This window comes from Papio anubis, chromosome 11, assembly GCF_008728515.1.
Source record: "Papio anubis isolate 15944 chromosome 11, Panubis1.0, whole genome shotgun sequence".
Taxonomy (NCBI): domain Eukaryota; kingdom Metazoa; phylum Chordata; class Mammalia; order Primates; family Cercopithecidae; genus Papio; species Papio anubis.
In genome coordinates this window covers 124,050,313-124,063,735 of record NC_044986.1, presented here as the reverse complement: position 1 = coordinate 124,063,735, position 13,423 = coordinate 124,050,313, and the positions used below count along the sequence as shown (strand labels likewise).

General features: G+C 41.7%; 1 non-coding gene across 1 annotated transcript; it reads left to right on the top strand.

Moving 5' to 3' along the window:
• The first annotated feature begins 12,846 nt into the window (after window positions 1-12,846).
• On the top strand, window positions 12,847-12,950 carry LOC116269569. Its single transcript, XR_004177194.1, has one exon. It is a non-coding gene; the product is annotated as a U6 spliceosomal RNA (small nuclear RNA).
• The last annotated feature ends 473 nt before the right edge of the window (window positions 12,951-13,423 follow it).

Sequence of the window (13,423 nt, the reverse complement as noted above, 5' to 3'; positions counted from 1 at the left end):
AAGTTCAATTATGCTTTTGGTTTAAATTAATTTTTGTCCTAATGCAGTATTCGAGTAAAATTAAAATCGTGTATTAAAATACCATGTAGACTCCAATTCCTTTTATTATTGAAGAATGGCTCTTCCTTTGTTTCTCACACCATTTATCTACCTGACTTTAAATTTTGATTTACACAAACTCAAGCACACACATACACACACACACACAGAGACACACAGCGAGATTTGCTTGATTAATAATTACCTAATAAAAATTACGTAATAAAAATTCTGGTATTAAAATTGGGGATAATATATTGTGTCTTACTTCTATTATCTGTCTTGCTTGAATATCTACAGTGAGTTTATGCCATTTACAAAAATAATAGTAAAATTACTATTCTACTAAAAATTAGGTAGCAATTGTTAGGTTTACAGACATAAAGTTCGGTTGTTTCAGCATAAATTTTTCTCTCTCTTTGCATCATCAGTGTGCCATGGTCTTCCTTTTCTTCTCTTCTCCTATTTTATGTTGTTGTTTGTTCTTCCTTCTGTGACAGCATCTGTGTGGGAGGACGGTGCTGCTATCGGGAGGTGCAGGAAATACGGGTGGTGAAATGAAGATGGCTGCGTTAGTGACCTGCACCCTTTCCAGTCTAATCATTCTACCATTTTCAAGAGGAGTTATCAACCCTTTCTTTTCTTAAGTTCTGTTTCTATGGCAACATCTCCTCCTAGCTTGCCATCTATACACATTTATTATCCTATCACTGGCATTTACTTATTACCTGTTATTTTTTTTAACATGAGTCCATTACATCCTCTTATGTTCTATCTTGCCTGCATTCTGGTTTCCGGGCTTGCAGAATTTGGCTCCCTTATGCCCACCTGTAACTCTGGAGTCAGTATTTATACTTACAGAACACACACTCAACCTCCTTTCCATTCTTCTCCACTTTCTCCCCCAAGATCTTCATTAACAAAAAATGCATTAAATCCTTTCAATCTCACTCAAGTGAATCTAACTTGCTTCTAGCTCATTTTATTTGTAGTGGTTTTTGAAAGGGTACCCGTGTTGACACATAACACCAGCACAACCTTCCTAGTCACTGTTACTAAGAAACAGAACTCTGGATGTCACAGGTTCAATTTTTGACTCTTAGAGAAATTATTTTCTGCTGAGTACTCTTCTCTTTTCTAAGACTCGAATTTTTCAAAATTGTTTTTCATCTAAGAGTTTGAAAAAAACAGCTCTTCATCTCTGACACTTTCCTCTTTCCCAGTGGAGGCACGGGATGCCATCGGTTTCTTGCTAATTAACCTCCCACAGTCTGTGTCGGAGTAAACGGCTTAGTGAGACTCATAGTCTTGAACATTTACAGGGTTAGATTGTCTTAAATCGTAACCACATATTCTAAACATAGTTAAGCGGTTTTGTACAGCCTTTGTGGATTCAAATAAAAGCATAGTTTTTATACTCTTATCAGATAGTAAATGGAGGCTTTGAACATGAACGAGAACCTGGTTCTGAAAGACCTGGACAGAGCATGAAGTGGTGCTTGTGGGACGTGCAGCCTTGCAGTGGGCATGGTGAGAACAGCAGTGATGGGGCAGCTGTGGCCACAGAGCCTTCCTGAATGGGAGTGACAAAAATGAGGGTGATGCCAAAATCAGCTCCCCAAAGAAATGGATTACAGAATCCAATCAATAGCAAGAAATGTTTACAGGCAGTCCCTGAAATAATCTTTTATGGCTAAGTACTTGGATTTTTTTTCTTTTCAAATTCAGATTTCACAATCACAGCTTGAGAAAACAGTAAAGGCATGCCCTTGGTAAACCTTGCCCTCAGGACAGACTCAGGGTAAGGAGAGGGTGTCTGTGTCCAGGACACTGTCTATTTCATTACAAATGATTTAAGTTTTTCTATCTACATTCTAACTTTTATATTTTGACTTTCAAAAGTGTGTCTCCTTTGTAGCTTGAAAGGGAAGGAGGAAATGGAGAAGGAGAGAAGGAAGGGAGGGGAGAGGAATGGAGGAGGGCAGGGGAGGGGAGAGGAATGGAGGAGGGCAGGGGAGGGGAGAGAAAGGGAGGAGGACAGGGGAGGGGAGTGCCCTCTGCAATTGGCTTAGAAACCATTGTTGGCATCTCTTACTTGTTTGGGCTGCTGACAACTTTACATCTACTCCGCCACCTCTGAAGTTGGGTGCAGCCATGTGACTTGCTTTGCCAATTAAATGTGAGCAAGCATAAGAGATGTTTTTTCCAAAGGGTCACTTTAAGTGCTAGGGAAGATCTTCCATATTTCTTTTATCTCCTGCCGGACAATGGAAAACATGTGTTGAGATGGTCCCCAGTCAGGGTCCCTAAGTGTCCTTAATGAGCTAAACATCTCCATCAACCCACATGGACATGCACCATGACAGGGAAATACACGTCTGAAATGAGTCCACTGAGACATGGGGATTTTTGTCACTGCAGCTGATGTCCCACGTCTTGACTAAGCCATCCCATTAGTTCCTTCAGGAACAGATGGTGCCTTTGGTTAATGTTTATGTCCCAAACCTAGGGATTTGATGATTTTCTTGCATTGAATGAATGTTCTGCACAAAATGTGAGAAAAGGAGACTTGGAATTCAACTCGTCAAACACAATTTCTGTCTCACAAATTCTCATCTTACACAGGACATGCACCATCTTGACAGAGTTTGTCAGTCTTTGACAAGGATATTAACTGTGCCCTAAAGACATTTTTTCCCATTCTGAAAATATTGAAATGGGCAAGTATGTTAGGACAGGAGACTGTGGAGCCCTCCCAAGGTGCTTGTGTTCTATGGTCTGTTTCTTTGATGACGATTTCCTTAGGCATACCAGTGCATTGCTGAAGCAATGAAATTTGGAGTGTTTTCATGCTATGTTCCCAGGAGAGCATTTATGGCAGGGTAAATTAGTCTGTTTTCACATTGCTATAAAGAACTACCTGAGACTTGGTAATTTATGAAGAAACGAGGTTTAATTGACTCACAGTTCCACAGACCATACAGAAGCCACGGCAGGAGAGGCCTCAGGAAACTTACAATCATGGTGGGCTGCAAAAGGGAAGCAAGCACATCTTTACACGGCCAGCAGGAGAGAGAGAGCAGAGATCACACCACTGCACTCCAGCCTGGACGAAGAGCGAGACTCTGTCTCAGAAAAAAATAAAAATAAAAAAAAGACAGACCCCTTTCTTTCCACCTATTGCTAGAAATTATCTTTTTTGAGAATTTTTCAATGAGTGAATATTAGAAACAATAAATCTTGGAGTGTGTAGCCTTCATGTATACCTACAATGCAAGAACTCCAAACTCTTTAAATTAAAATGTATAATCATTGGTCAAAACAAATTGTTTAAATTACTATGGAGGCTTTAGTTTTGTATTTTGTTTTTACTGAGGATTAGGTTCATTTTGAAGTAAGGTTCTTCACGTATTTCTCTCTTATTTGGTCCATTTAAGCAATTATATCTTGTGTTTGCATCAGTGAGATTTCAAGATAATTTATTTTTTATAGCAACACTGAGAAAAAAGTCACTAGTACTGTACATTTTCTGGCTTTCTACATTGATAGGAAGAAAATTTACAACATTAAATTGATATAATTAGTTTTAGATGTAAATAAGAAACAAGAGAATACACACATACATGCATATAGTTTATATACATATATTTTAAAATGGCAATTTACTCAAAAAGTACATATTCTGGGGTAATGTTTTATTAACTATAAAATTTTCTTAAAGTAAATAATGATTTCCAATCATCATTGTAAACCTTAATAATGAAAAACATAAAGCACCATAGGAAATAAATACATGAACATTGCCCTAAGCTATTTCTAGATATTAAAAATTTTATCTCATATTAATATCATTAATAAAATATTTCATTCCATTGTAATAGTAGTAAGAGTAACTCCAATCATTTTAACTTTTTGAAAAGAATTTTTTCCTTAATATTTTATGTATGGTCTATGAGACATTTAAAAACAATGAAGTTTTGGCTGGGCGTGGTGGCTCACACCTGTAATCCTAACACATTGGGAGGCCAAGAAGTTCGGATCACCTGAGATCAGGAGTTCAAGACCAGCCTGGCCAACAAGGTGAAACTCCATCTCTACAAAAATACAAAAATTATCCAGATGTGATGGTGGGTGTGTGTAATCCCAGTTACTCAGGAGGCTGAGGCAGGAGAATTGCTTGAACCCAGAAGGTGGAAGTTGTAGTGAGCTGAGATCATGCCACTGCACTCCAGCCTGGGCAACAGAGCAAGACCCCATCTCAAAAATAAAAAAAAAGAAAAGAAAAGAAAACAGAATAATGAAGTTTTGATCTCAAAGCAAGTTAAAAATTTTAAATGTATGTGACATTTCCTGTCATTTACAGTTATTACTAACTGACGGTAATTTCAGCATCTTAAAGTATGACATATTAATCTATTTTCTAATCATCTGTTTCTTCTTTTAGTTTCACCAGGAACAGAGAGCACTAAGGTTTTGAAATTGAGCAAAGCAACTAGGTAAATTTGTTTTACTCCCTGACTTTTTAAAGCTAATGCTTCATTTACGTGTGAGATTCTCTTTTTGATCTCTGAGTAGCTCTCAAACAGCAAAGGGAGCTATGAACAGGCCTTCGTCAGCTGGGAGAAGCCACACAGCTCACTTGGGCGAGTGTTTATTGACTGCCCACTGTGAAAAAGCATTTTGCTAAACATGCAACTTCATAAAAGAAATGAAGTACTTTATCTTTTTCCTTGAGAATCAAGATTTCTTTCCGTAAAGCCACATATGGAAATTTTTTTGGAGTAGGATTCATTCTGCATGAGAGACTGTAAGAGGCAGTAGTAGAGCAAGCGGAAGACAGAGCTGGCATGCCCTCCTGGGTCTCCAGATCCCCTTTCATGGTTTTGTTAATTTAGTTAAAATGTCATAAGTTCATAAGCTGTCATAATCTGAAACCCAGATAAGTTACCAAACAATAATTAAGTATGATCTCATTACTAGAACTGTGCCGTGCATATGTGTACACACTTTATATGCACACAATTTTATTATTTAATTTAATTAATTAATTAATTAATTAATTTATTATTATTATACTTTAAGTTCTAGGGTACATGTGCATAACGTGCAGGTTTGTTACATATGTATACTTGTGCCATGTTGGTGTGCTGCACCCATCAACTCGTCAGCACCCATCAACTCGTCATTTACATCAGGTATAACTCCCTATGCAATCCCTCCCCCCTCCCCCCTCCCCATGATAGGCCCCGGTGTGTGATGTTCCCCTTCCCGAGTCCAAGTGATCTCACGGATCAGTTCCCACCTATGAGTGAGAACATGCGGTGTTTGGTTTTCTGTTCTTGTGATAGTTTGCTAAGAATGATGGTTTCCAGCTGCATCCATGTCCCTACAAAGGACACAAACTCATCCATTTTTATGGCTGCATAGTATTCTATGGTGTATATGTGCCACATTTTCTTAATCCAGTTTGTCACTGATGGACATTTGGGTTGATTCCAAGTCTTTGCTATTGTGAATAGTGCCGCAATAAACATACGTGTGCATGTGTCTTTATAGCAGCATGATTTATAATCCTTTGGGTATATACCCAGTAATGGGATGACTGGGTCATATGGTACATCTAGTTCTAGATCTTTGAGGAATCGCCATACTGTTTTCCATAATGGTTGAACTAGTTTACAGTCCCACCAACAGTGTAAAAGTGTTCCTATTTCTCCACATCCTCTCCAGCACCTGTTGTTTCCTGACTTTTTAATGATCGCCATTCTAACTGGTGTGAGATGGTATCTCATTGTGGTTTTGATTTGCATTTCTCTGATGGCCAGTGATGATGAGCATTTTTTCATGTGTCTGTTGGCTGTATGAATGTCTTCTTTTGAGAAATGTCTGTTCATATCCTTTGCCCACTTTTTGATGGGGTTGTTTGTTTTTTTCTTGTAAATTTGTTTGAGTTCTTTGTAGGTTCTGGATATTAGCCCTTTGTCAGATGAGTAGATTGCAAAAATTTTCTCCCATTCTGTAGGTTGCCTGTTCACTCTGATGGTAGTTTCTTTTGCTGTATGCACACAATTTATATATATGGAAACATTTACATGTTTAAAGAGTCCAAAAATGCACACACTCTCTTTCACTAGCTCTGTTCTAAGAGGACTTTCTTTTCACAACGTCTTGATGAGTCCTGAGTTAGTGATCCCCATAACCCTAAATAATAGATGGACAGGCAGGATAACCCCATATCCCTGTTACCGATCTCCATAATCCTAAGTAATAAATGGACAGGCAGGATCACCCTTTATCCTTGTTACCGATCTCTGTAACTGTAAATAATAGACGGACAGGTAAGATAACCCTATATCTCTGTTACTGATCTCCATAACCCTAAATAATAGATGGAGAGGTAGGATCACCCTATATCCCTGCTACCAATCTCCATAATCCTAAATAATAGACAGACAGGTAGGATAACCCTATATCCTTGTTACTGATCTCCATAACCCAAAATAATAGACAGACAGGTAGGATCGCCCTATATCCCCCCTACCAATCTTCACAACCCTAAATAATAGACGGACAGGTAGAATCACCCTATATCGTTATTACTGATCTCCATAATCCTAAATAATAGATGGACAGGTAGGAGCACCCTATATCCCCACTACCGATCTCCATAACCCTAAATAATAGACAGACAGGTAGGATAACCCTATATCCCCACTACCAATCTCCATAACTGTAAATGATAGACAGGCAGGATCACCCTATATCCCCATTACCGATCTCCATAACCCTAAATAATGGACGGACAGATAGGATAACCCTATATCTTGGTTACTGATCTCCATAACCCTAAACAATAGATAGACACATAGGATAACTCTATGTCCTTGTTGCTGATCTCCATAATCCTAAGAAATTGATGGGCATGTAGGACAACCATAAATCCTTATTTTTGCCTATTGCCTTACATCTTTTCTGGTTTTAGATTTGCTCCATTTTTAAATTATTATTAATTTTAACCAAGTGGTGTTTTATAAAAGGTAAGATAGAGATAGTAGATTTCCTTTGCTAGTTCCAGTTTCCCCTGAGAAGAGAGGCGTCACTCTCACACTTGCCTGCATTAGTAATCCTTCCCTCCCTTCCCCGATGTTTTGCTTCCCACAGTGTAAACAACCCGACACCTCCAGGAGCAGCACCTCACCACTCAGTAATGGGAGAAACAGCAAGCGACACTGGGTGTGTCAGGTCCCTGGTGATCTGGTTTGGCTGTGTCCCCACCCAAATCTCATCTTGAACTGTAGCTCCCATGATCCCCATGTGTTGTGAGAGGGACGTGGAAAAGGGTAATTGAATCATTAAGGCAGGTCTTTCCCATGCGGTTCTCCTGATAGTGAATAAGTCTCAGGAGATCTGATGGTTTTAAAAAGGGGAGTTCCCCTGTACATATTCTCTTGTCTACCACCTTGTAAGCTGTAACTTCGCCCCTCATTCACCTTCTACCACAACTGTGAGACCTTCCCAGCCACGTGGAACTGTGACTCCATTAAACGTCTGTCCTTTATAAATTACCCAGTCTTGCATATGTCTTTATCAGCGGCGTGAGAGCACACTGATACACCTGGGGTCGGACGCGGCCTGCCTACAGTGACTGTTGGAGCTGCTGTTGGTCACACGTATGCTTGGTCCATATGAAACCTGTGAAATGCATCCAGCAACTTTTAGGAAACCAGGAAATTACAGGTTTGCTGTACTTAACAGACGGGTGAGAAGAAGCTCAGCTCCTCTTGCCATCAAGAGTTTATGGAGTCATTGATATTCCCGACCAGCAGTGCTGGTGTTTGTCACATGGTTTAAATCTACAATGATTTCCTTAATAAGCCCTTGGGGCAGCAATGAGCTAAAAATTAAAGCATATGTTTGGTGAAAAATTAAGCATTAAATTTCCTCTCCTCAAAAGAAAGAAACAGATAAATATCTACCCTGCACAAAGTGTTTGTTGAGAACTGCCATCTACCGCTGTGTGCAGTGACCACAGGGAGCTCAGAAGCTATGTTTCTGCTGAAGGTGACTGGGGTTGGGTTCAGAAGTCAGCCATCCTTTTAAGAACTCTGCATCTAGGACGGATGACACTGTGGCCTATCCGGCCCAGTGACCTCTCACCATGAAATCCCACTCCCTTCGCTGGTGGGCATTCTTCAGCCGGTGAGAGAACCTTCGATATGGCCCTAGGTTACTGACTACTAACATTTCTCCCACCTTTCTCCATTGTTCTTGAGCAGGATCAGGGACCCCTCCACTGAAGATCTTTCCAAGCAGATTTGGAGCAATCTGCTCCTCTCCTCCTGAATCTCGTCATCCCCTGAGTCCCAGCCACCACATCCGGCCAGAATTGAATTTCCATTTTAGTTCTCCTTATATTACAAAGGTGCCCCTTTATTTTCCATGCATTTATTTCCACAGGATTCTATGTACATTGCAGGAATAATCTTTGAGTTTAGTCCATTTCTGTATTGTGAATTAGAATCCTACCTATATTTTTAACATTTAAAATGATTGAGTATCACATACACGCAGAAAGCTGCAAAAATATTCACCGTGGAGCTCGATGAATTGTGCCCCATGAGTTTGCTCAAGCAGCCGCCATCCGGATCGTGATACAGGTTGCTTCAGAGCCCTGGGGCTCTCCTGCATGGCCCCTCGCTTCGGTTAATAACCCCCAGAGGTAAGCACTCTCGTGACTTACTGTAGGGGCAAGGGAGTGGAAGTTATTTTCTATTAAGTTCCATCTGTCATTTGAGAGGGCTGCATCTTGGGGCTGTAGCTCTCTGGGACTTTTGGCAGGCCAAGGATTTCCTGCAGCCAGAGAGATCCCTCCGGCAGGACTGCAGGTCCCAGTGCAGAGGGTAGAAGCCAATAGGTGCACAGAGCAATGAGGTCTGCAGGCGGAGAGGCTCTTGCCCTACATTACCTTCAATCTGTCTTGCTACTGATTCTTTAAAGAGGCAGAAAGTTACACTTACTTTAGCTAAAAAGACAATGAAAGAGGCTGATTCACAGAATAAAAATGATCCTTCCCATCGCCCTGGCTCTGGCTCCATACTTGCAATTCATTTTCATCCTCCGTCCTATCTGCTGCTCCAGGTTTCTCACCCCCAGCAGCAGGTTTGCTGGTCTTTATTGTTTGCCAGTGGGGTCGGTAAGATCTGCATATCTCAGAGGAGTGAGGTTCTGGTTACGGTGCCTGGGTCCCACAGCAGCCTTTGCAATCGCCTGTTGACAGGGGTCTCTGGGAGTGAAGAAGCCAACGCAAGGATCCTAGAGGACCCCTTGAGTTCCAGACACAGAATTTCCTTCCTGTCCCTAAGATGTAGCGAGAAACCAATTTCCACACGAGAATCAGGCTTTCTTGCCCTTCCTGACATAGCAACCCTTTTCTGCCCATAAGGGTGTTCATAAATTTGGGAACTCTGTGGTCTCTGAATTGCAATCAAGTGGAAGTAAGAACAAGAGGCCACAGACACCTAACCCCTGCCCTGTTATCCTGAGGACTAACGAGAGATGTCCTTAAAACACTGTGTGTGTTCTCCCTCCTGAGCCCAGTGACTTCCTGCCGCTAGAGGAAGCCCCTGGCAGAAGCACAGCAATGGCTGCCACCGGCAGTTTGGGATAACGGCTGTGGAAGAGAGGTTGGGGGACAGCAACGTCAGGCCGTCCACCAGGGAAATTCAACCAGAAGAATGACTTCCAGCCATAGTGTTATGCTTTCAGAATTTCTGATAAAGCTGTGAAAACAGATGAAGTACATGAAAGAGAAGCATGTTTTCCATAACACACAATAATTCCTTTTCTATGTTAATATTATTTCCTCAGTGTAATAGTTTACCCAGAAATACATATATGCTTTAAAAATCAAAATATAAAAAGGTAAGAATTTAGAAGTCATATTTTCATCTCCACTGTTGTGACCAAATTGTGCCCCATGAAATTCATATGTTGAAGTCCTAGCACGTCCCAGAATGTGACTGTTTGGACACAGGGTCTTTACAGCCCTGATTAAGGTAAAATGAAACAATATGGGTGGGTCCCAATTAAATATAACCAACCTGTGTCTTACATGAAGGGGAAATTAGAACACAGGCGGCTGCAGAGGAAGAATCCCACGTGGAGGGACAGAGAGGATGGCTGCCTGCAAGCCCCGAGAGGTCAGGGAGGGACTGACAACCACCCTGGGATACCTTGCTGTTAGACTTCCAGCCTTTAGAACCTAGAAAGAAAAAATTCGTGTTGTTTGAGTGCCCCATATTGCAGTGTTTGGTTACACAGCCTGAGCAAACGACCACCCTCAAGCACTGCGCCCTGTCCTCTGTTAATTGTTTGTTTGTTTGTTTGTTTTGCTTTTGAGATGGAGCCTCACTCTGTCTCCCAGGCTGGAGTGCAGTGGTGAGATCTCGGCTCATTGCAACGTCCGCCTCCTGGGTTCAAGCAATTCCCTGGCCTCAGCCTCATGAGTGGCTGGAATTACAGGCATGCACCACCGTGCCTGGCTAGTTTTTGTATTTTTAGTAGAGATGGGGTTTCACCATGTTGGCCAGGCTGGTCTCAAACTCCTGACCTCATGTGATCTGCCCGCCTCGGCCTCCCAAAGTGCTGGGATTACAGGTGTGAGCCACCGTGCTCGGCCACTCCTCTGTTAATTTCTTACACAAGCTTCCCAAGTTTCCTCAAGCAACTCCAGAAGTGTACAACAGCATAAGTGGGTACATTTCTTCCCAAACAGCACATTTATCCTGGGTTGGACATTTCTTTTTTTCACTGAACAATACATACATCCACATCCACACACAGGGAGCTCCCTGATCCTCTTAAACTGTTTCATGATGTCTGGATGCCCAGGCTGTATCTGGGAGGGATCTGAGAGAAGAGCAGGAAGGGGTAAGTCACTAAAACTCCGCAGTATGAGCCAATTGCCAGTGTAGACCCTAGAAACCAGCCCCAGGTGTCCTGCTGCAAACCCAGCAGCACACACCTCAGCTATGCCCCAAAGGGCGGGAGCTGGGCCCTGTTTCCCAGAGTCCTGCTCCCTGTTGCCGGAGGGCTATCCTTCAGAAAGGGGTCCCCCACCTGTCTATGTGCCTGTGCCTGGGCGGAGCTGCCTTCCAAGGTTCAGGAGAAAGCCCCAGTGGGTGCTTGTGCTGGGAGCCTCCGGCCTCCACCAACCCCTCCAGCACAGCACAACCAGCCAGACGCACAGGGAGGCAGCAGCACCTGCTGGACCCCAGGGCCTCTGCTGCACAGGCTGGGCCACGGGGCTTGCCAGGGGCTGACTATATAGATCCCCACTGATGGCATTCAGTTATTTCTAATAAAATCCAGCAATACGCAATCCTGTACATCTGCTGTTTAATGTGTGTTAATTTGTATTTCTCTGAAAAACAGAACAAAAATAATGCATGTGAATAGATAGAGGATAGATAGATGACAGGTAGAGAGATGTAGATGATAGATGGTAGATGATTGATAGATAGAGAGATGATAGATGAATGACAGAGAGATGACATGTGGATAGATGATAGGTAGATAGAAAGCTAAATGATAGACCTGTAGTAGTAGATAGATAGATAGATAGACAGATAGATAGACAGATAGATAGATAGATAATTGATGGATAATCAATGGATGATAGAGATAGATAGCAGGTGGATAGATGATAGGTAGATAGAAAGCTAAATAATAGGGAGTAGATAGATAATAGAAAGATGGATAGATAGATGTTTGACGGATGATAGAGATAGATGACAGGTGGATAGATGACAGGTAGATAGAAAGCTAAATGATAGACAGGTAGTAGATAGATGATAGATAGATAGATAGATAGATAGATAGATAGATAGATAGATAGACAGATAGAGAGATAATAAATGGATAATCAATGGATGAGAGAGACAGATAGCAGGTGGACAGATGATAGGTAGATAGAAAGGTAAGTAATGTACAGGTAGTAGAGAAATAGGTGATAGATAGATAGATAATAGATAATTGATGGATGATAGAGATGGATGACAGGTGGGTAGATGGTAGGTAGATAGAAAGCTAAATGATAGGTGGTAGATAGATGGAGAGATGGCAGAGGGATAGATAACAATGGATAATAGAATGGATGGTGGATAGATGGTAGAAACATAGGGATAGGTAGATGATAGATGGAGAGATGCATAGATAGATAGATAATCAATGGATGATAGAATGGATGGTGGTGGATGGTAGACAGAAATGGACAGGTAGATAGATGGACAAGATGGATAGATAGATAGATAGATAGATGATAATAGATGATGGATAACTCAATGGATGATAGGTAAAGGACAGGTGGATAGATGAGGGTGGTGATAGAAAGCTAAATAGCAGCAGTAGATGGATAGATGGTAGGTAGACAGATAGATAGATAGATAGATGATGGATAGTCAGTGGATGATAGGGTGGGTGACAGGTGGATAGATGGTGGATAGATAAAAAGCTAAGTAATAGACAGGCAGTAGATGGATAGATGGTAAGTAGACAGACAGATAGGTGAAGAGATGACAAGGAATTGGTTCATGTGATTGAGGAGCCTGGGGAGTCGGCAATGTCCAGCGTGGGCTGCAGGGGAGCCGCTGCTGCGATGTCCTATGAGGGCCTTCAGCTGGGGAAGTTTTCTTGCTCCGGGGAGGTCAGTCTTCGTTCTATTCAAGATTTTAACTGATAGGGCGAGGCCCATCCCCATTAGTGGAACGATCTGCTGACTCAGCGTTCACTGATTCAAACGTTCATCTCGGGCTGGCTTCAGCAGCACAGGTAGTAAGGTCGGAAGGACACAGAGAAGATTAACATGGCCCCTGCACAAGGACCACATGCAAATTTGCGATGAGCCTGTATCTCCCCCCACACACAGGGGAGGATTGCGCAGAGGAGCTCTTTGACTTCCTGGAGGCAAGGGACCATGGTGTGGTCCCAAAGCTCTTTAAAAACTTGAAATAAAAGGTTCAGACTTAACTCACTCCAGCCTTCACCGCTGGGGCATGAGGATTTTCTCTTACAGCTTTGAATATGGCATTTGATTCTTATTTGTATGAACCTCGTTGATTTTGGCTTTGGCTAGTAGAGTCTATGTAATTAGGAGCCATCTGCAAAAATAAAATAAATAAATAAACCTTAACCCCGTTCAAAAATATCCTTCAAGTTGACACACAAAATGAACTGTTACAATGCATGTGCAAGCATTTCTACATGAAACGTTCCCTTAAATGGGAATTACTACATCATGTTTTCTCTCTGGCCCGCTTTTCTTATTTCATTAAATAATGATAATACTGGAAATGGCTGTTTTGTCTATGATTTTAGAAGAAATGTT